Source organism: Lithobates pipiens, unplaced genomic scaffold, assembly GCF_037356315.1.
Source record: "Lithobates pipiens isolate NorthernLeopardFrog02 unplaced genomic scaffold, aLitPip1_a1.2 Scaffold_8, whole genome shotgun sequence".
In the NCBI taxonomy this organism is placed as follows: Eukaryota; Metazoa; Chordata; class Amphibia; order Anura; family Ranidae; genus Lithobates; species Lithobates pipiens.
This window is the reverse complement of record NW_027507903.1, coordinates 222,324,052-222,344,122: the sequence shown is the minus strand read 5'-3', so window position 1 is coordinate 222,344,122 and position 20,071 is coordinate 222,324,052. Positions and strand designations below refer to the sequence as shown.

The 20,071-nt window shown below is 42.1% G+C and overlaps 1 long non-coding RNA gene across 1 annotated transcript in view; it reads left to right on the top strand.

Moving 5' to 3' along the window:
• Window positions 1-19,853, top strand: part of LOC143963033 (uncharacterized) — an 83,270-nt gene extending 63,417 nt beyond the window's left edge. Inside the window, exons 3-4 of the long non-coding RNA XR_013270866.1 lie at window positions 16,390-16,491; window positions 17,231-19,853. This is a non-coding gene — a long non-coding RNA (uncharacterized LOC143963033). The remainder of the gene's footprint in view (window positions 1-16,389; window positions 16,492-17,230) is intronic.
• The last annotated feature ends 218 nt before the right edge of the window (window positions 19,854-20,071 follow it).

Genomic DNA, 20,071 nt, shown 5'->3' with positions numbered 1-20,071 from the left:
GAGTTGTAAATGTCAGGGTTCCCCGCTGCTGCACAGCCAGTCACATAGTATTTCCTTCTTGCATCCAGACACAGAAAACAGTCTTTTGCTTGTTTTTGTTGTTTTATTGAGGGATAATTACTGGGATGGGGGTAGGAATTATGGGATGCCCAACTTGATATCAACAATAATAACAATATGATAATAACAACAGAACGAGGGACAACTTCCTCCCTATTTCCAGTTTCCAATCAATCGTCCTGCACAGATCTTGCTCCTTTTCACAGCTTTGCTGGGTTCACTCCTTTATGAGCTAACAATCATTTTGTTAGCTTAGCAACAGCCCATTACAGGCTAGGAACTCTTAGCCCCTTAACCACTTCCCACCCGGCCAATGCACATATACGGCCAGGTGGGAGCCGTCTACTTCTGATAGGACGTTCAGGAACGTCCTTCAGAAGGAGCGCGATCCCGATGTGCTTGTGTCACCCGGACACGGCGCATCTCAGATCGGCAGGAGGGCTCTGTGATTGGCCCTCCTGATCACATGACGGCCGTGTCCAATCACAGCCGTCATGTGATGTAAACAAACAGCCGGTTGCTAGGCAATCGGCTCCTCCTCTCCTCACACAGAAGTCATCGCTGAGGAGAGCAGATCGCTGCAGCCGGCTGATGATCAGTGAGTATGAGCTGTTTTTTACAGATTTTTACTCACTAATCATCAGTCTAGTGTAAACACACAACACACCACACAGTATAAACACAATGTTCCCACATATGTCCCCAAAACACACATGTCCCCAAAACATACATGTCCCCAAATAATAAAAACACATGTCCCTAATAATAAAAACATGTCCCCCAAATATGTCCCACTAAAATCACATGTCCCAATGATTATCTGCACACATATGTACGTGATCACCTGCACACATATGTACATGATCATTTGCGTACATATGTCCGTGATCGCACAAACCAATTATTATACACTTAATGGAATTTTTTTACCAAAAACATGTAGCAGAATATATTTTGGCTTAAATTTATGACAAAATTAGATTTTATTGGATTTCTTTTAAAATAGAAAAAAGAAAATATTGTTTTTTTTCCAAATAAATAACACCAAAATAAAGCTCTATTTGTGCGAACAAAATGATAAAAATGTATTTTGGGTACAGTGTAGCATGACCGCGCAATTGTCACTGAAAGCGCTAGAGCGATGAAAGCTGAAAATTGGGCTGGGAAGGAAGGGGGCGAAAGTGCCCTGTATTGAAGTGGTTAAAGAAGTAGCACACGTGGAGTGAAATGCTTCCTGAGACAATTTTTAGCAACCGTGTAGACACTGGTCCCAGCTCTACTTCTTGCCTGAAATGCCAGCCCATCTGGCTGCCATTCCACCAGCCCACCTGGCTGCTCCTTCTTCCCAGTCAACCCGACTGCCACATACTAGAGATCTCCCAGGGAAAAGTTAGATGAGGACTTAAGCAAATCACTGTCTTCAAAATAGACATGCTACAGATGGCAGTCTCTCCCCTTGTCTGCCCTTGCACCATGCTGATCTACTCACTCTGTCTCTCTTTGCTCCTGCTGCATCTCCGGAAAGCTTTCCTCCAACTGCCTCCTGTGTTAGGATACTTTCAGGCCAGCCACCCGAGCTCCAGCCCAAGATAAAACCCCTCAAGTGCCACTGACAGACTCCTTCGGCACTGTTTCTTCATCTTCCACTCAACTCCCCTGCTGGCATGGCTCATGTCTATTTACAGGGCTCCTTAGTTCCCTGCCATACTCACTTCCTGGGGAATGGGTAACGGCCCCTAAATATGCAAGACAAACCTCCTAGCTTCTGCACACTAATTTCTATAATATTCTACAAAATGATATAACCGGGGGGGACCAAAGAGTTACCTGGATGAGTCATCCAGCCCTAACCTCTAATAACCCTAACCCAGTTGAATGGCTCAGGCTTAGCCCTGGGCCACACTATAGTTTACTTGCACTATTGATGTATACAGTATAAGGCATAGGTGCTCAACCTGTGGCCCTCCAGCTGATGTGGAACTACAAGTCCCATCATACCTCTGCCTTTGGGAGTCATGCTTGTGACTGTCATCGGCTTGCAATGCCTCATGGGACTTGTGGTTTTGCAACAGCTGGAGGACCACAGGTTGAGCACCCATGGTATAAGGCATAAACAATATCAAGAGCAATCGCACAATGCAATAAATAACCGTTATGCCAAAGGCAACATACAACGGATTCTCAGGACTAGATAATTGTTAGACAATCCAGATGTTAGAAATATGCTTGAGTATTTGAAGACAGGCTCTAAACCAGAGTCGAACCTATACTGTTGGATCTTAACGTTTCTAATTGGCCAGTAGACTATGTGCAGCATTGGCCCTACCCTCTCTCTTTGCTCCTCCTGTTTCCCTCAGCTTACTCCTTCCTCCCTTCCCCTTCTTGGTTGCTCCTCAGCCAATCACAGTCTGTCCAACATCAATCTAGGCTCACCCAAGATAACAGTCACCTATGTTAACGATATTTCCTTGATAAACATGAATTAAGGTTTCCTTTAAGATGGCTACCATCACTCTGTCTTCCGCAAAATGACCACTGCAGTTTTATATTGAAGACACTTTCACTTTTATACCTCCTATCCTTTAAAGCCAAGGAAGATTGACCTGCAATTGTTGTGGTGCTGCACATGTGATCAGCTATGACACCAGCCATTTGATGGCTTGACAGTTTGGTTGGAAGCCAAGATAAGCACACTGGTAACTGTAACAGATATCATTCAAGGCATTTGGGAAACTGTTAAATTGCTGGGTTTGGCTCCATTTCAACTCTATTCATAGGGAGGAGGAAAATAATATATTGCAACAAAGATGAATGTTCTGCAGTGGGCCACCAGTCACAATCCAAGTTGCATTATTATCTATGATATGTTTGTCAGTTTTAAATCAAGCAAACGTTTAGCTTGCTGGTCTGTAGGAGCCCACAATTGCTTCATTCTAGGTTGTATGCTTGAAGTGTTTTTATCATGTATTTATATTTTAGTCGTATTTTCCAAGGATAAATGACAAGGTTGAATTATCCACCCTGCATATACCTTATGACCTTTGAGTGAAAACCCTTATATATACCCAGTGAAGTGACTGGCCCCAGGTGATACACAGGGATTAAACAAATCTCCCTACATAAGCTTTACCTGTCTTATCTGCCCTCATCTCTTCTATACAGCCATTCAAAGTGCTGAATTATAAAGCTTGTCTGCAAGTTTAGAAAAAAAGGGGACAAAGAGCTGAAATTGCACACTTCAGAGCTCAGTGAGGGTAGCTCTGAGAACTAATTTGAGGGAAGAGAAACACACCCCTCCACACAGCACACAGAAACAGAGCTGAGGCTGTCAATCAGCTGGAGATCCCTCCACTGTCACCATTTTATTCTTGGTGTCAGGAAAACTTGTCATATGCGATTCATGCTGATAGCAGTGGAACTAAGCAGCAGACAAAACTGACACTTAGTGCTCTTAATTGAGACAAGTACATACTATAAAGCAGTGATGGCGCATCTTTTTGAGGCCAAGTGACCAAACAGTGACACAAAACCCACTTATTTATTTCAAAGTGCCAACACGGAATTAAACCTACCAGCAGGTCTGTACAGAGGATAGGACTGATCATCCCTCTGAATGAGCCCTAAGGGACCAAAAATGGACAATTCTGCCCAGAAAAAAATCTTCTTCCAGCTGCTTACTTGCCTTTGCAGGACAGCCATGGTCTGCCCCGATGTTTGTATCCTCTAGATTAAATGTTTTTACCTGTTGACTACACCTGCACAGTGAGCCATTATAGTGTGGTCTGTAAACTTCCACCCCTAGCTGAAATGTTTCAGTCCCATTGCCTTTACAGAGTGGAGAAAATAGTGAGTGATTTGTCCCATCTCAGCCACCATTTAGGCTAGGTTCACACTGCTGCAATCTGATTTTGATTCAACTGTCACTTCAATTATGTGATGTAACTTGGAAGCTACATTGATGCTACTTTGAAGTGGTTTGCATATTATATGGGGTCAAAATCATGCTGGAATCACACCAAATTAGTACAGGGACTTTTTCCAAAATTGTGCCATGCACAGATGCATTGATGTGAATGGGAAAACAATGTTATTCCCATTGTCATGCAATTCTGTGGGACTCAAGCTGCATCTGAAATCGAACTAGTGTGAATGGAGCCTTATTTGAATATTGTAATTGGGTAGACGATACAGGAATAATAAAGTTAGAACAAACAGATTAAGAGAAATCTTTTTTGAAGGCTATTAAAGCCATACATGTGAAAATCACATCAAGTTCGGTGGGCAACTGGTTAGGGTTTACTGTTTGCTATACTAGGTATCTTTATTATTTACTTTCTATAATGTTTTAGCGATGTGTGTGTGGAGTATTGTTTATGGCTTTAATAATTGTGAGTATTTTTTAAACCTTGTTGTTAATTTTATTTCACAATGAAAATAAATCTCATTTTAGCTTACCTTATTTGATCTTATCTCATTTTACCTTGTCTGATCGTATCTTATCTTATCCTACCTTATTTGATCTTATCTTATCGAGCTGAAATGGGTTATCTCCCAAGACTGGATACACCATCTGAAAGTACACATATCCAATAAAAAAAAAAAGCTTTAACAAATGTGAACTATAGAAAAATCCCCAAGGATTAAAACAGAAAGATGAGTAGATGATTTAAAAAATAACCACAAAACTCTGCCTACTGAATTATCTCGATGTAGGGTTAATCCCAAACCAATCACTCATTGCTTAGCACATTTTCATTTGATATTTAGCTGTCTTGTAAAAACAGAATTAATATCTCTACAGTCCTTCAATGAGGAGGAATGTGCTATTCTTGCTTACTCAGCTGTTTTTAATACAATTCTGTTGACCATTAAGTTCTACCACAGTAGCTGTCAGTAATATCACTAATATGTTTTTACTTAAAAATCTTTACTTGTAAGTTACACACCCTACACAAAAAATTGTCAAGGGAGTAAAAAACATCATCACTCACAGGCCATATGTGTCCAGATTGTTATAATTTACAATATACTGATTTTGTATTGCTAATTCATGTTTATTTTTTTTTCATCTACTTTTACTACTATTTTGACTAGTTATTTCTTCTTTTATGTATATCAACGTCTTTTTATTCTAGAGGACCTTTGATGTGGCATAACTCATTTTACAACTATTAAGTCCTTATTTGCTTTTTTGTGAATCATTTGCTTTTCACACCCTTTTTTTATCAGGTTTTCCACAAAAATGTTTGAACTTATTGTTTCCCAGAATGTTGAGACTTTATAATATAATGATATCCAAAGTGGCACTTTAAAGGAATCTAGAAAGAAGTGTGATACAATCAGTTTTTGATAAACTATTTTATATTTTTAACAAATATAAACATAACAGTTGATTGAAATCGATTCACATTTGCCAAGTTTGTTGTAATACCAATTATAGGAAAAACAATATTACCTTTTAGGGTATAATAAACTCAGAAAAATAAGTAGCGAGAAGAGTGAATTAAAGCATACCCATGTAGCTGGGATGTGGAGACAGCTAAATTTAGAAGAGCTGATGTTTTAGATTTTTAGTTGAAATTCAAACATAAAACTAGAATAACACAACTTGTTATGCCATTTAGCACTTAAAGCAGAACTTAACAGTATCTTAGCACCACAAACTGAAAACGCTTTTGTAGCCAAATATTTGGCTATGATGAACAAGTTATAGCAGTTTGCACTGAACCGATATGCTGGTTCATCCCACTGTCTGCCTCCCGCCAGCAGGGGAAGCTGGGAAGTCAAGGAACTCCATAGACTTCTATGCTGGTCACAGTGGAATGTGAGAAAAGAAGTTCAGAAAGGGAGACATAATGTGGACTTCTATTGACCAATGAACTGCATTTCCCAGAGGGAGATTGCCAGGAGCAGGGGAAAGGGCTGCGTTTTCTCAGGATGTAGAGGACACAGCTTCCTCTTTCCATCGCTGCCCATTGTGCACTGCTACCGCTGCATAATGGCAACCTAAGCAGGATTCAGAGTTCTAAGTCCAGATGTGTCGACAGCTAGAGTCACCTTGGTACAGAGCAGAAAGTGGACTGTGTGGCAAGGGGGTGAGCTGCAATATCGCTGGGACTGGCGAGCTGCTGCTATGGGGATTCTCATGTGCACTGAAGGTACAACTGGGCCCCAACGCTAGCCAGCTGAATAGTTAGGACTAAAGACTGTCCCTTAACAGCTGCTACAGAGACCTTTCCTTATTACTTATGCTAAGATGTACCTCTCAGGTGACATTGCATCATATTGTAGCCATTCTACTAGAGTGCACTCTAGACTAGTTATAATATTATTCACATTGCACTTAAAGTGATTGTAAAGGCTTGTTTTTTTTGTTTGTTTTTTTCTTGTTTTATTGTAAAATAAAAAGCTTGTTATACTTAACTGCTCTGTAGAAGGGTTTTACACAGAGTAGTCCGATCCTCCTGTTCTGGGGTGCTCCATTGGTGCTCCTGGCTCCCCCTCTTCATCGGGTGCCCCACGGAGAGGCGTTTTCCAATGGGGCACCCATGCGATCATGCTCCATTGACTGAGACAGCAGGACTCGGCCCCGCCCCATCTCCCGTGTCACTGGATTTCATCAACAGCAGTGGGAGCCAATGGCTCCTGCTGTTATCAATCTATCCAATGAGGACTCAAGACAGCGGCTGGAGCTGCTGGGCTCATGCTTGTCGCTGGATCGGATGGGCTCAAGTAAGTAAAAGGGGGACTCTGGGGGGGGGGAAGCTGAAGCGCAGAAGGTTTTTCACCTCAATGCATAAAATGCATTAAGGTGAAAAACCTTTCAGGGTTTACAACTCCTTTAATGCTTATATGAACTGTTTATTGCTGACTTTGCTGATTCATGAGTTAATTCCAGTCTAGTGGTACACAAGACTAAGTTACCTTGGAATAGTGATTATACTGTCTAGCTGACCGTGTATGAACCTACCTCCTGTGTGTTCATTTATGCACAAATCACCATTTATTCTAACCAGTACACAGAGTTCTTTTACCACTAAACAGTCTTTTTTTGTGTCTATGTCTTGGTACTCACAGCCAATTTAAAGGTATTTATACTCATGTACCTTTAAAGCGTTTGTTAACCCAAAAAATACAATTTGATTCTGGTCCCTTAAAGCAGATTACACAGCACAGCACTTGTGTTATGTAATCTCCCCCCCCCCCCCCCACCCCCAAACTGTAAAAAAAGAAAAAACACCTAAACCTATCACTTCCTGTATGCCCTCTATAAACATACCACGATAACCAGGGCAGCTCTGCCCTGATCACCATGGTCATAGTGCCTCCCTCTGTGATAGGTTGCCTGCTCTCTGCTCTCCTCTCTCCCCGCTCACTCCCTCCTTTCTCCCTGTCAGCTCCCTCTCTGTCTGTCTCTGGCATGAAGAGTGCTGTAAATACTGAATATCAGCTGTCTTCAGGCCTGTCACGTAGCTCGCGGCTGCTTTCCAGCTCTGATGGGTGTCCTCTGCGGAGGAGACGAGCGCCCACGTGATGTCCCTCTCACGTCAGAGGGAGATCGCAGACCCTCCCACAGAAGACATCTATCAGAGCTGGAAAGCAGCCACGAGTGATGAGACCGGCCTGAAGACAGATGATATTCAGTATTTACAGTGCTCATTTTTAAATACAACATACACAGTGTGCTATGCCAGCCTCTAATAGATTTTTTATTTTTATTTAAATCAGATTGTTTTGATTTTTATCAAATTTTCTTTAAGAAAATGCTTTTGGAGTAAAATTCTATCTAAAGATAGTTTTCTATTTAAGATACATTAATAATTTAGTTTATTCAGCATGAAATGGACCTTAGTTATGCATGAGGCTGTATATTCTGCAATATTTACATTTTTGGGAAACTCATTTAATGAATCCAAGCTCTGCAAGCCGAGATAACATGCACTGCATGGATGCATTCACACAATTTCACAGTAACCATGAGATAAAACAATGTTTAGGAATATTCCTTTATCCCATTGTTTTTCAAATCTATGTACACTACAAACTGTATGATTTAATTGGTTCTCTTATCGCTGTTTTACTAATTTGACAGCTTATTTTTTTGAATAGGAAACCTTCATTTTGTTTGCAAATATTAAAGATTCTAACTACCAGCAAGAATAAGTGCTTACATTTAAAGAACATCTGTCATTTGAGATTCATCATGGTAGCGCCTGTTAGTGGGCATTCACTCACCTGTTGCCGCCACGTCCCTCACCTTGTTGTGTCACTGCCGCATTACCAGTGAATCGGTGAGTCAACAGCAGGTCAGAGGAGGAGCCGCTGTGTGACAGAGATGACAGTTGCTCTTTAAAAATTATGATTTAAATCTAGTTGATTTAAATCAAGCCTTTTTACTAGTTACATAGTTAGGTTGAAAAAAGACACAAGTCCATCTAGTTTAACCAAAAAAAAATACACTCCCATATACACAATCATATGCCCACAGTTGATGCAGAGGAAGGAGAAAAACCACAGCAAAGCATGATCCAATTTGCTCCAGCAGGGGGAAAAAGTCCTTCCTGATCCCCTGAGAGGCAATCAGATTTTTCCTGGATCAACTTTACCTATAAATGTTAGTATCCAGTTATATTATGTACATTTAGGAAAGAATACAGGACTTTTTTAAAGCCACCTCTGGAGGGAGTCCACATTTTTTCATAGCTCTTACTGTAAAGAAACCTTTCCATATTTGGACAACAAACCAAATAGGACCACAACAGGAACAAAAGGCACTAAATCACCTGGGCAAATAGTTATGTAATCTTAACCCCACAGTACCGTGTTGCTAGCAATCCACTGGAGGGATCGAAATGTTCCAAATAAAGCCTGTATGCTGCTCACTGGCATGGGGGACATGCATATGACAATGATAAATGAATTGTTGATAAGTAAAACAATTCATAATTGTATAGAAACCAGGTCACATCCAGCCTCTGTACACTCAAAGGTATCCCAGCATTGGTGGTAACGATGGAAGTCTGTGAACACATACCAGCTGGAAAGATCCAAATATACTGTTCTCTTTGGATCCTTCCAGTTAGTATGTGTTCACAGACTTCCATCCTTACAACCAATGGATGGATTTTCTTGGAAGAAAGTTCTACTTGCTGAAGGACACTGTTCCAGAGTCCTGGTCTATAGAAGGACTTTGGTATCCCATTTACTGTGGATCTACCTGTGGAGGCTGGGTTGCATGCAGCTCCTGGGGCACTGTGATCTTACTGGGGACTGATAATTGTGCAAATTGAAAGGGAAGCCATTGTCAGAGATTGCCCTTTGGTCTGCAGCTGTGAGGCCCTACTTCTACTATCTATTTCCTGGTACTTCCAGAGAAGCTGCTATTGAGGGACTAGAGTAAGTTTTTCATCTTGTTGTGGTTGCTGATCGTTTTGGAGCATCCCATGCCCCTAAAACCCTTTTCTCCATTTAAGTTCTTCTGCAATAAATCCTAAAAGACATTTCCTAGACTGAGCTATAATTGTTATGCCGTGTACACACGATCGGACTATCCGGCGGACAAAGCGCCGGACTTTGCAGTGGAGTGCAGTGGACCTGCCCATACACGACCAGACTTTTCCGGCGGACAATCTGCCGGACTATGGCAGGAGTCCGCCGGACTTTTGAAATGAACAGACTTGCCCACACACAGAGAAAAGTCTGTTCATTTTGAACACGGTTCCAGGTATACGGGACTAGTGAAGGAAGTCAACGTCGCCGTCTCCATCGGTGAGATTGACACCTCAAGAGCCCCGTCACCTGGTATGGACTTAAAGGGGATACCCTACGCCGAAAAAACGGCATGGGGGCCCCCCCAAAGTCCATATCAGACCCTTATCCAAGCACACAGCCCGGCTGGTCAGGAAAGGAGGTGGGGACGAGCGAGCACTGCGGCCCCCCCACCCCAAAGCACCTTGTCCCCATGTTGATGAGGACAAGGTCCTCTTCCCGACAACCCTGGCCGTTGGTTGTTGGGGTCTGCTGGCAGGGGGCTTATTGTAATCCAGGAGCCCCTTTAATATGGGGATCCCCAGATACTGGCCCCCCACCCCATGTGAATGAGTATGGGGTACCATGTACCCCTACCCATTCACCTTGGGAAAAAAAGTGTAAATAAAAAAACACAACACAAGTTTTTTAATTAATTTATTGGACAGCTCCGGTGGTCTTCTCTTCTTCCGTCTTGGGGGGGTCTTCTCGCCGGACTCCTCCGCTATCTTCTGCTAGCTCTTTTACTAGCGGAGGAGCCCGGCTTTCTTCTTCATCGTCGCCACAGTCCGGGGGTCTTCTTCCAACTTCTTGTTGCGCTCTTCGGGGGTCTTGTCCCCCTCTTCGGTTCTTCTTGCCGAGCCTCCGCTTTCTTCTTCCAGCTCTTTTACTAGCGTTGGCCCGGTCTTCTGTTGCTGTCGCCACCGCCGCAGCCTTCTTGCCTTCTTCTCTTTTTCACCTTCTTCTTTTCTTCTTCCTTGAGATGTTGACACGACGCTGTCTCTGGCCGCAATGGCAGGGACACATTGTGTGGTGACTTATATAGGGACAAGGGGCGGGGTCACCGGGTGATGTCCCCCAGAGGATGCTGGGACTGTGACATCATAAGGGGGCGCGGTCACCATGTGACATCACCCCGTTTTTTTCGGCGTAGGGCTTCAACTTTAAGTCCATACCAGGTGGAACTTTTGGGAACATAAGTCTGCTGGATAGTCTGAACGTGTGTACGCGGCATTAGAGTGAGTTCGTGAGACTGGTGGCCTCTGTACTATCTAGGGAGAACCTACTACCAGCAGCCCCTTCGAGCTTGAGCGTTACACATTAATCATATAAAGCCAATTATTTGTACATCCAGTTAGAGCAGTTTCTCTGACATCTAGTAGCAAAGCATAAGCTGAAAGTCACAATGTTTTTTTACAAAATCATGCTGATAATGGATGGGAGGGGTACTTAGCAGGTTGTAAAGGAAGAAGAATGCTTAAGCAGGGTATACATGCTGATCCCAGCATCGACACAAGCAGTGGCGTCGCTAGGGGGTGACTTTTGAGGCTATAGCCCCGAATCTAGGGCCCATAGCCCTGAGTCTCTGCAGGGGTCCCAAAGGGGAGGGGAGGCTCTCTGGGGACCCTGATGCAAGGGGGAGGCTCTTTGATAACCCTGATTTTAAGGGGGATGCTCTCTGGGGACCCTGATTTAAGGGGGAGGCTCTCTGGGGACCCTAATGTAAGGGGAGCTCTCTGAAAACCCTGATGTAAGTGGGGGCTCTCTGGGGACCCTGGCGCAAAGGGGAGGCTCTCTGGAGACTCTGATGTGGGGGGCTCTCTGGGGACCCTGATGTAAGGGGGGCTCTCTGGGGACCCTGATGTAAGTGGGGGGCTCTCTGGGTATATACACACACACACACACACACACACGTATATTACTGTATATACATGTGTATGCCCGCCCAAGTGTATGACTTTCTTTACTACGATGCTATGGGCTCTATCCCCAGATCTTTTGTAGACCTAGCAATGCCCCTGGACACAAGCAATGTTGATGCAAGCTCTTTCCCACAGTGTCTTTGTATTCTGACAATGGGGGCAGGGGCTCCCCCCCCCCCCCCCCCCTTCCTGTTAGAATACATAGATCAGTGCTTGCAATCATTGGCTCCAAGTTCTGATTGATTGACGGTTTTCCAGCATGAATGTTCAATAGAAGCCGGTCGTTAGACATACATACACACGTAGTGAAAGCCAGCCAGTTCAGCAGTAAATTATGATACCTGTATACTCAACTTTACAGCAGTGACCCTCTATTAACATTTCAAAGAAGTGGGAGTTGTGGCAGTGGCATGGAGCTTGTAGACTATATTGCTGTATATGCTGTATATGCTTTAGGGCTCTTTAGCACAACAGAGAGTATTTTAATCTTGGTACACTTGATTCCTGGTAATTATTTTAGCTGTATTGTGTATACAGGTATTTTTGTTTTGTTTATACATTTAGCTGCTTTTTAAATGTACATTTTTAAGTTTGAAGAGGTGTGTGCTTCACTAAAAAAAGGGATTGGAAAAATTTTACATTTAGGCAACACCATAATAAACAGTTTGTTCTGTTTTTCATGACTGCAGTTCTGTGCATTATACTGATTAATACTGCATGAAGACATTTGTCTCAGCCTCTGATTAAAGTCAGGAATGATTCTCTGCTCCAAAACTGTCAATATGTTTCTGGAAAAGTTATCTGTGCATTAAGGTTTGTCGTTGTCTTTCCAAATGTGCTGAGTCATGAATCCGATGAGAAACAATTTCAATGTGAGTCATATAACACATTGTGGTTTCAGCATAACTCCAACAATTGCCAAGTAAATTAAATTAATGCTATTTGGCACATTTTACATGGCATTTTAAGGTACGCAAGGATAGGGAAAGTACAATGGGATTATTCTGAGATCAATTGCAAAACGAAAACAGTGTGCAAAGCGCATGAAAGTTTTAGTAAATACATAGATAATGATAAACAATATGTTTATCATGTGAATAACAAATACAGGAATATTTTTGCAGCAAAAGAAACACACAGTTCCATAGCCTAGTATGGCAAGGGATTGCCCAGCTCGTACCCCCTCCTCCCCCTCCCTTCTCCAAACTAACAGATTGGCTGGAGAGTACTCTGTCCACTTTCCTGTAAAGACACATGTAGCATCTTGAAGTTTAGGCAGGGTTGCTCCTAAATTTACCTGCCAGGTATAGTTACCTTGACCAATTGTTAGGGGTCAGTTAAATTCACCCTAAGTCTGGAATTGCTGCACTTCCCTCTTCTGTCACTGGGTGGCCAGGTACCTGGTGGCATTAGATAAGACAAGGGAGATGCAAGGACAGATTAGGAGTATATGGGGTGTGTCAGCCAATGAGCAGGGGTTTTCTTGGGCCCCTGAGCCTGCTGGGATAACCTATATATTTGGGTGGAGTCAGGTGATCAGGGTTCTGTGCCACCTGGACTGCTGTCTGGGTGGACATGTGCTGTGCTGCCCGGGCTGCTAGGCTATAGTTTGGGCCTATCCCAGGCACATCTGGCTGCTAGGCCGTCTGAGGGCTTATCCAGAAGCAAGAGAGCAGCGTAAGGTTGGGATTCCGGCTTGTAGTCCAACCCAAAGTGACGGTTCTGCTGGCCAGAGAGCCTGTTGTGGTCGGAGGTAGAGGGGAAGCTGTCCCCACTAAGGGATCATTCACCTTGTCACCAGGGACCACAACGAGTAGCAATTACCAGAGCAGTATTTTCACCAACCGGGGACAGTGAAGAATTGGGAAAGTGGGGTGACGCTTAAGGTGTATCTGGAGTGCCAAGCCAGGGACCCAGCAGGGAAGTGGGGGTGACGCTTAAGGGAGATACTAAAGTAAGAAGATTAGAACAGCTCACAGGATTCAGTGGCAGTGAATCAGCAAGTCTAGCGAGAGAGACTGGGAGCTCAGTGTGTTGAGGATCCACAAGAAGTGATCGTATTAAAGTAAAAGTAAAGGAGTTCATTACAATTTGGCTGCTTTCACACTGAGGCACTTTACAGGAATTTTAGCGCTAAAAATATCACTTGTAAAGTGCCTGAAAACTGCCTCCCATTCATCTCACACTGGGGTATTGAGAAAAGTCCTGAAAGCAGCATTTTTGGAGCTTATTTGTAGCGCTGAAAAAAGAGCTTCAAAAACACCCCAGTCCATTGACATAAATGGGAAGCCCTTTAAAAGCGCCTTAAAACACCTGTAAAACCCAAAATTCGAACCCTAATCCCAGTCAGACTAGTCCCAAAACCCCAAATTCTAACCCTAATCCCTGTAAAACTAGTCCCAAAACCCATAATTCAAACCCTAATCCCAGTCAGACTAGTCTCAAAACCCTAAATTCTAACTCTAATCCCAATCCTTCTAGTCCCTAACCCCAACCCTAACCCTAATCCCAGTCCCAATAGTCCCAAACCCCCAACCATAATTCCAGTCCCAGTATTCCCAACCCTAACCATAATTCCAGTCCCTCTAGTACCAAACCCCAATCCTAACCCTAATCCCAGTCTCTGTAGTGGCAAACCCCAACCATAACCATAATCCCAGTCCCAGTAGTCCCAAACCCCCAACCCTAACCCTAATCCCAGTCCCGGTAATCCCAAACTGCCGACCCTAACCCTAATCCCAGTCCCTCTAGTCCCAAACCCCAACCCTAACCATAATCCCAGTCCCATAGTCCCAAACCTTCAAACCAAACTCATTGTAAATTTATATATGTTATTATTATTGTACTCCTAAAGAAAGTATAAACAACATCAAAGTAAACATGTTTTTATTGTCTTTAATCAATACAGCAATAAACAAATATACAGAATCTATAAAAATATGCAATTATTTTTGAAAGTATATACTTGCAAATAAGAGAAAATATTAAATGAAACAAAGTAATGATCATTTTTATTTGATATGTATAAGTTTTAAATCATATTTCCTTGCTAATTTACTGCTCCAGCAGGGCTCATAAAATAATCTGCCAATTCATACCTAATTCTGAAACCCATTGTTGGACCACAGTCATGAGGGAAATCAGCAGATTCCAAATTGTGAGCTAATGTGTCCTCAAAATTGACGCCATCTCTATCCTTTACCATATGTGTGCAACACACATGCTGCCTTTATTAATTTGCATGCATTTTCGACCTTGAAATTGATAGGTTTAAGGAATATTTGCCATTTGTTGGCAAGAATACCAAAGGAACATTCAAACAGCCTACGTGCCAGACAGAGAAGATAATTGAAGATTCTCTTTCGGGTGTGTCAATATTCTTCTGTAGGTAGGGTTTCATTAAATGTTCATTGATAGCGAAAGCCTCATCAGCCACGAAAACAAATGGCTTATCTGGACTTTCTGTACCGGGTAATGGTCGGTTTTCAGGCAAATCGAGTACCGTATATACTCGAGTATAGGCCGACCCGAATATAAGCCGAGGCCCCCAATTTACCCCCAAAAAACTGGAAAACTTATTGACTCGTGTATAAGCCGAGGGTGAGACATGGCTGTCCATCCCTGTGTGTCCGTCCATCCCTGTGTGTGTGTCCGTCCATCCATCCCTGTGTGTGTGTCCATCCATCCATCCATCCATCCATCCCTGTGTGTGTGTCCGTCCATCCATCCCTGTGTGTGTATCCATCCATCCATCCATCCCTGTGTGTGTGTGTGTGTGTGTGTGTGTGTGTGTGTGTATTCATCCATCCATCCATCCCTGTGTGTGTGTGTGTGTGTGTGTGTGTATCCATCCATCCATCCATCCATCCCTGTGTGTGTGTGTGTGTGTGTGTGTGTGTGTGTGTGTCCGTGCAGCCTTGTGTGTGTGTCCAGCCTACCTGTGTCCCAAGCCTCCGTCCCGAGCCGCCGTCGTCCCGAGCCTCCTCCGTCCCGTGCCTCCTCCGTCCCGTGCCTCCTCCGTCCCGTGCCTCCTCCGTCCCATGTCGTGCCGATGGATCGCTGCTCCAGGATCGCCGCTCTTCTCGGCGGCCATTCTACAATTCAAAAGCCAATCATCCGCCTCCGCCTGTGATAGGCGGAACACTCAATTTCCCAGCAGCCTGTGTTCCGCCTATCACGGACATCCTCTCATACTCGTCCGTAGTATGAGAATGAGCGGATGTCCGTGATAGGCGGAACACTGACTGCTGGGAAATTCAGTGTTCCGCCTATCACAGGCGGAGGCGGAGAAGGAGGCGCGGCTTTTGAATTTTAATGTCCGCCGTCTGTCTGCTCGATACGCTGATCGAGCAGTCAGACAGCGGTGACTCGAGTATAAGCCGAGGGGGCACTTTCAGCCTCAAAAAAGAGGCTGAAAATCTCGGCTTATACTCGAGTATATACGGTAGTTTAGATTTAAGACGCTTCTCAGATTTCGAATTCTGGAAAACAGAAGAGTCTGCAGACCTCCCAAATGCTCCTACATCAATAAATATGAATTTATAATTTGCATCAACCACAGCCATTAGCACAACAGAAATTGTAATTATAATATCAGCTACCAATGTGACAGGGTTTTATTAGCCGAATGTGTTTTCCATCAATTGCTCCCAGGCAGTTCGGAAAGTTGGTTTTGCTCCAGACCTGCTTAGCAACATCATTCCAGTTCTCTTTATTTGTAATAGGCATGAATGTATTTTTCAAATTCCATATAGCATCACATATTAGCTTCACAATTTCTACAAATGTCGATATTCCTGTTCTGAATTCATAGTGTAATGATGTGTAGGTATTTCCTGTGGCAAGATATCTGTAATAAAAAAAATCTTATTTCTTTCAGTACAACTACTGAAGAAAAGGTTGAAGACTATGCGGGAAAACTATAGGAGAGAACACAATATACAAACTAAGATACGGAGTGGTTCTGGTGTGAAGAAAAATGGTAGAGTCTATTGTTACTACGAGGAGCTCATATTCCTGAAGCCAGTGTTAATTTTGGCGACTAAAATGACTAAAACATTTTAGTCGACTAAATAAATACTATTTTAGTCGACTAAAAGATGACTAAAACTAAAACAATTGAGATGACTAAAATACGTATAAAACTAAAATGGTATTTTAGTCAAAAGACTAAAATGGGACTAAAATTAAAATGGCATTTTAGTAAAAAGACTAAGACTAAAACTAAATTTAAATTTGACTTCAAAATTAACACTGGCCTTTAGTGCATGTTCATACCTCAATACCTTAAATAATAACATAAGATATTTTTCACTCCAGCAGTATATAATGAGTTTGGAAATTATAGAGAAATGTTAACTAATGCATTACAATTTAATTACATCCATTCAATTTCAGAATAAAATGAGTTTTAGTTCACTAAAATGTACTGGAGATTTAGTTGACTAAATATGACTAAAACTAAAACAATTGCAGAAGACTAAAATGAGACTAAAACTAAAATGCCATTTTAGTCCTAAGACTAAAACTAAATCGAAATTTGCGTCCAAAATTAACACCGCCTGAAGCCCATCATAGAAATGAGACCGTAAGTATAACAACATTTATGAAAATGTTTTTATTTATATAGAATTGTCTAATGTTACATTTTTATTTTTAGGAGTGCACGGTATAACAAAATTTTTACCAATTTTTACAAATTGTCTACTTTCTACTTTCAGTACAGAAAGCAATATGGAGTCTGAAAGTGAAGACTACCCTTGGATGGAGGATGCAGAGGAGATCAACGAATTAAATGCTGCAGACAATTCGCAAATTAATTAAAATTAAGCTGAAGCACCAGAAGCAACATTGCCCACCAACAAAGGAAACTACCATATTTTCCAACGTATAAGACGACCTTTTATACTTAAACATATCCCCCAAAAATCGGGGGTTTCCTTATACGCCGGTATTAAATGCCGCATGCTGGATATCAGCCTGCTGGATGCACGGTAATACTGTATGTAGCTTCGGCTATATACAGTATACCACGGCGAGCGATGTGTTCTATTAATGAATGCACACAAACATGTGGAAGAAGGTGCTCTGGTCAGATGAGCCCAAAATTGAACTTTTTTGCCTAAAAGCAAATTGCTATGTGTAGCAAAAAACTAACACTGCACATCGCCCTGAACACACCATCCCCACCGTGAAACATGGTGGTGGCAGCATCATGTTGTGATGTTGTGGGGATTTTTTTCTTCAGCAGGGACAGGGAAACTAAAATACAGGGCAATTTTAGAAGAAAACCTGTTAGACCCTGCAAAAGACTTGAGACTGGGATGGAGGTTTACCTTCCTGCAGGACAACGACACTAAACATACAGCCAGAGCTACAATGGAATGGTTTAGATCAAAACATGTTCATGTGTTAGAATGGCCCAGTCAAAGTCCAGACCTAAATCCAATTGAGAATCTGTGGCAAGACTTGAAAATTGCTGTACACAGATGCTCTCCATCCAATCTGACAGATCTTGAGCTATTTTGCAAAGAAGAATGGGCAAAAATTTCACTCTCTAGATGTGCAAAGCTGGTAGAGACATACCCAAAACGATTTGCAGCTGTAATTGCAGTGAAAGGTGATTCTACAAAGTATTGACTCAGGGGGGCTGATTACAAATTCATGCCACACTTTTCAGATATTTATTTGTAAAAAAATCTGAAAACCATTTATAATTTTACTTCCACTTCACCATTATGTGCTACTTTGTGTTGGTCTATCATGTAAAATCCCAATAAAATATATTTACATTTTAGGTTGTAAAATGACAAAATGGGGAAAATTTCAAGGGCTATGTATCCTTTTTAAGGCACTGTATATCTACCTGCCACTTGTTCAGACCTGCAAGGAAGGGAAGTCTTCCAAGATTGACTTTCTTTGCAGCTCTGAAATGTTATAGGGTCAAATGCAGAGAGCTGCAAAGGAAGGCATTGCAGGAAGAATATGTACATGTGAAATATGTTTATTATATGTTAACGAAAGCTGCGTTCTAGAGATTATTAATGTTAATGGTTAAACAGAATAGGTAAACGGCTGAATGATCAAACAGGGAGTAAGTGTGACTTGCAGTTTATTAAACAGGTGTAAAGTTAGAAGGAATAATGCTAAATGGTTTAGGGTAGCAAAACCATACATACACTGCAGAATAATAAAATACAGACTGATGATGGCATACATTTATACACTGCAGAATCTGATTATAAAAGCTGCACAAACATGGAATGTTTACAACAATGTCTCTGTGACTCACTCAGGGTAACGTATGGCTGCATAGAATAGTCTTTGTCCTAACATACAGCTACAAAGATTAGTCTCTGTAAGGCTCGATAACAACAGAGATTATAGCTGTACTTCAGTAAAACAGTTCAGAACAAAGCTATTTGGTATTATCATCAGAAACCTCATCCTCCACAGTAAATGCCCAGGGTAGCTCTGGTAACATAAGTGAACAGCTGGAGGGATCCAAGGCCCAAGGACAAAGGGCCACCCCACTAGAACTAGAGTACCTTGGTAACATTTTGGGAAGGGCTCTCCTCAGTAGCCTCTGGAGAATCGGAATGCTATTATGCTCCTGCCTGGCTGCTTGCACACTGGTTCTAAAACTGGTGGGCTTCTTACCTGGCTGCAGATTCTTGTCCAGTTACCCCTGCTTCATCAGGCATGACCTCTCTGAGCTCCAGAAGGAGAGAAGCAGGGACCTTCAAATGACATGGTATTTTATTTACTATTTTATTTAGGAAAGTTCATATAATTTTACACAGTTGCAGACATCCTGGTTAGCTAATAAAGAACTCATATGCATCCCTTATAATCCTCCAATTTCAGAATTTGAATGTAAAAAGGCGTATTACAATAAAACATGTTCATTAAAAGAAAGCCCACCATTCACCTTAGGTACCAATCACTGAAGCACTGTGGGACACTTTGTGTGGTGAACTTAAGGCCAAAGGAAATCATCTCCACTATGAAAAGGTCAAGTGGTTGTTTGATTCCCAGGCCAAAATGTCCTAATCACCCCCCCGCCTGATAACCCCAGGTCTGGATTATCTTGGCGCTAAAATGATATAGAATCAAAGGTTTCCCATCAACTTTTCTTCACTGGCACCAATCCCTCAAGGTTTTCTCATGGTTTACACAATACTGTAAATGATTAGCTTAAAGCTCTTCAGACAAGTTTTCCCCTAATGTACATGTTGTAAATAACAATATACTCATAAAGAAGTCAAAATTTTGTGCAATACAGTGGATTTTATTTGTGTGAAAATATTACCATCTGGGCATTAGAAGTGACTCAATTACCTGAAAAACTAATAAAGGTTGGTTGTAAAAATGTTGTCCATAATGCTATTCATATCAGCTAGCATAAGAGAGATGTAGATATTCATGGGGGTGCCTACGTGATATGCAGTACCAAATAGCTACATATACTAGATGGAAAAAAAAATCTGCTTTACGGGATGGGGCAATCTACCATTGTTATGTATGAGACCTGACAGCGACAAATAGCCATAATTCACCTT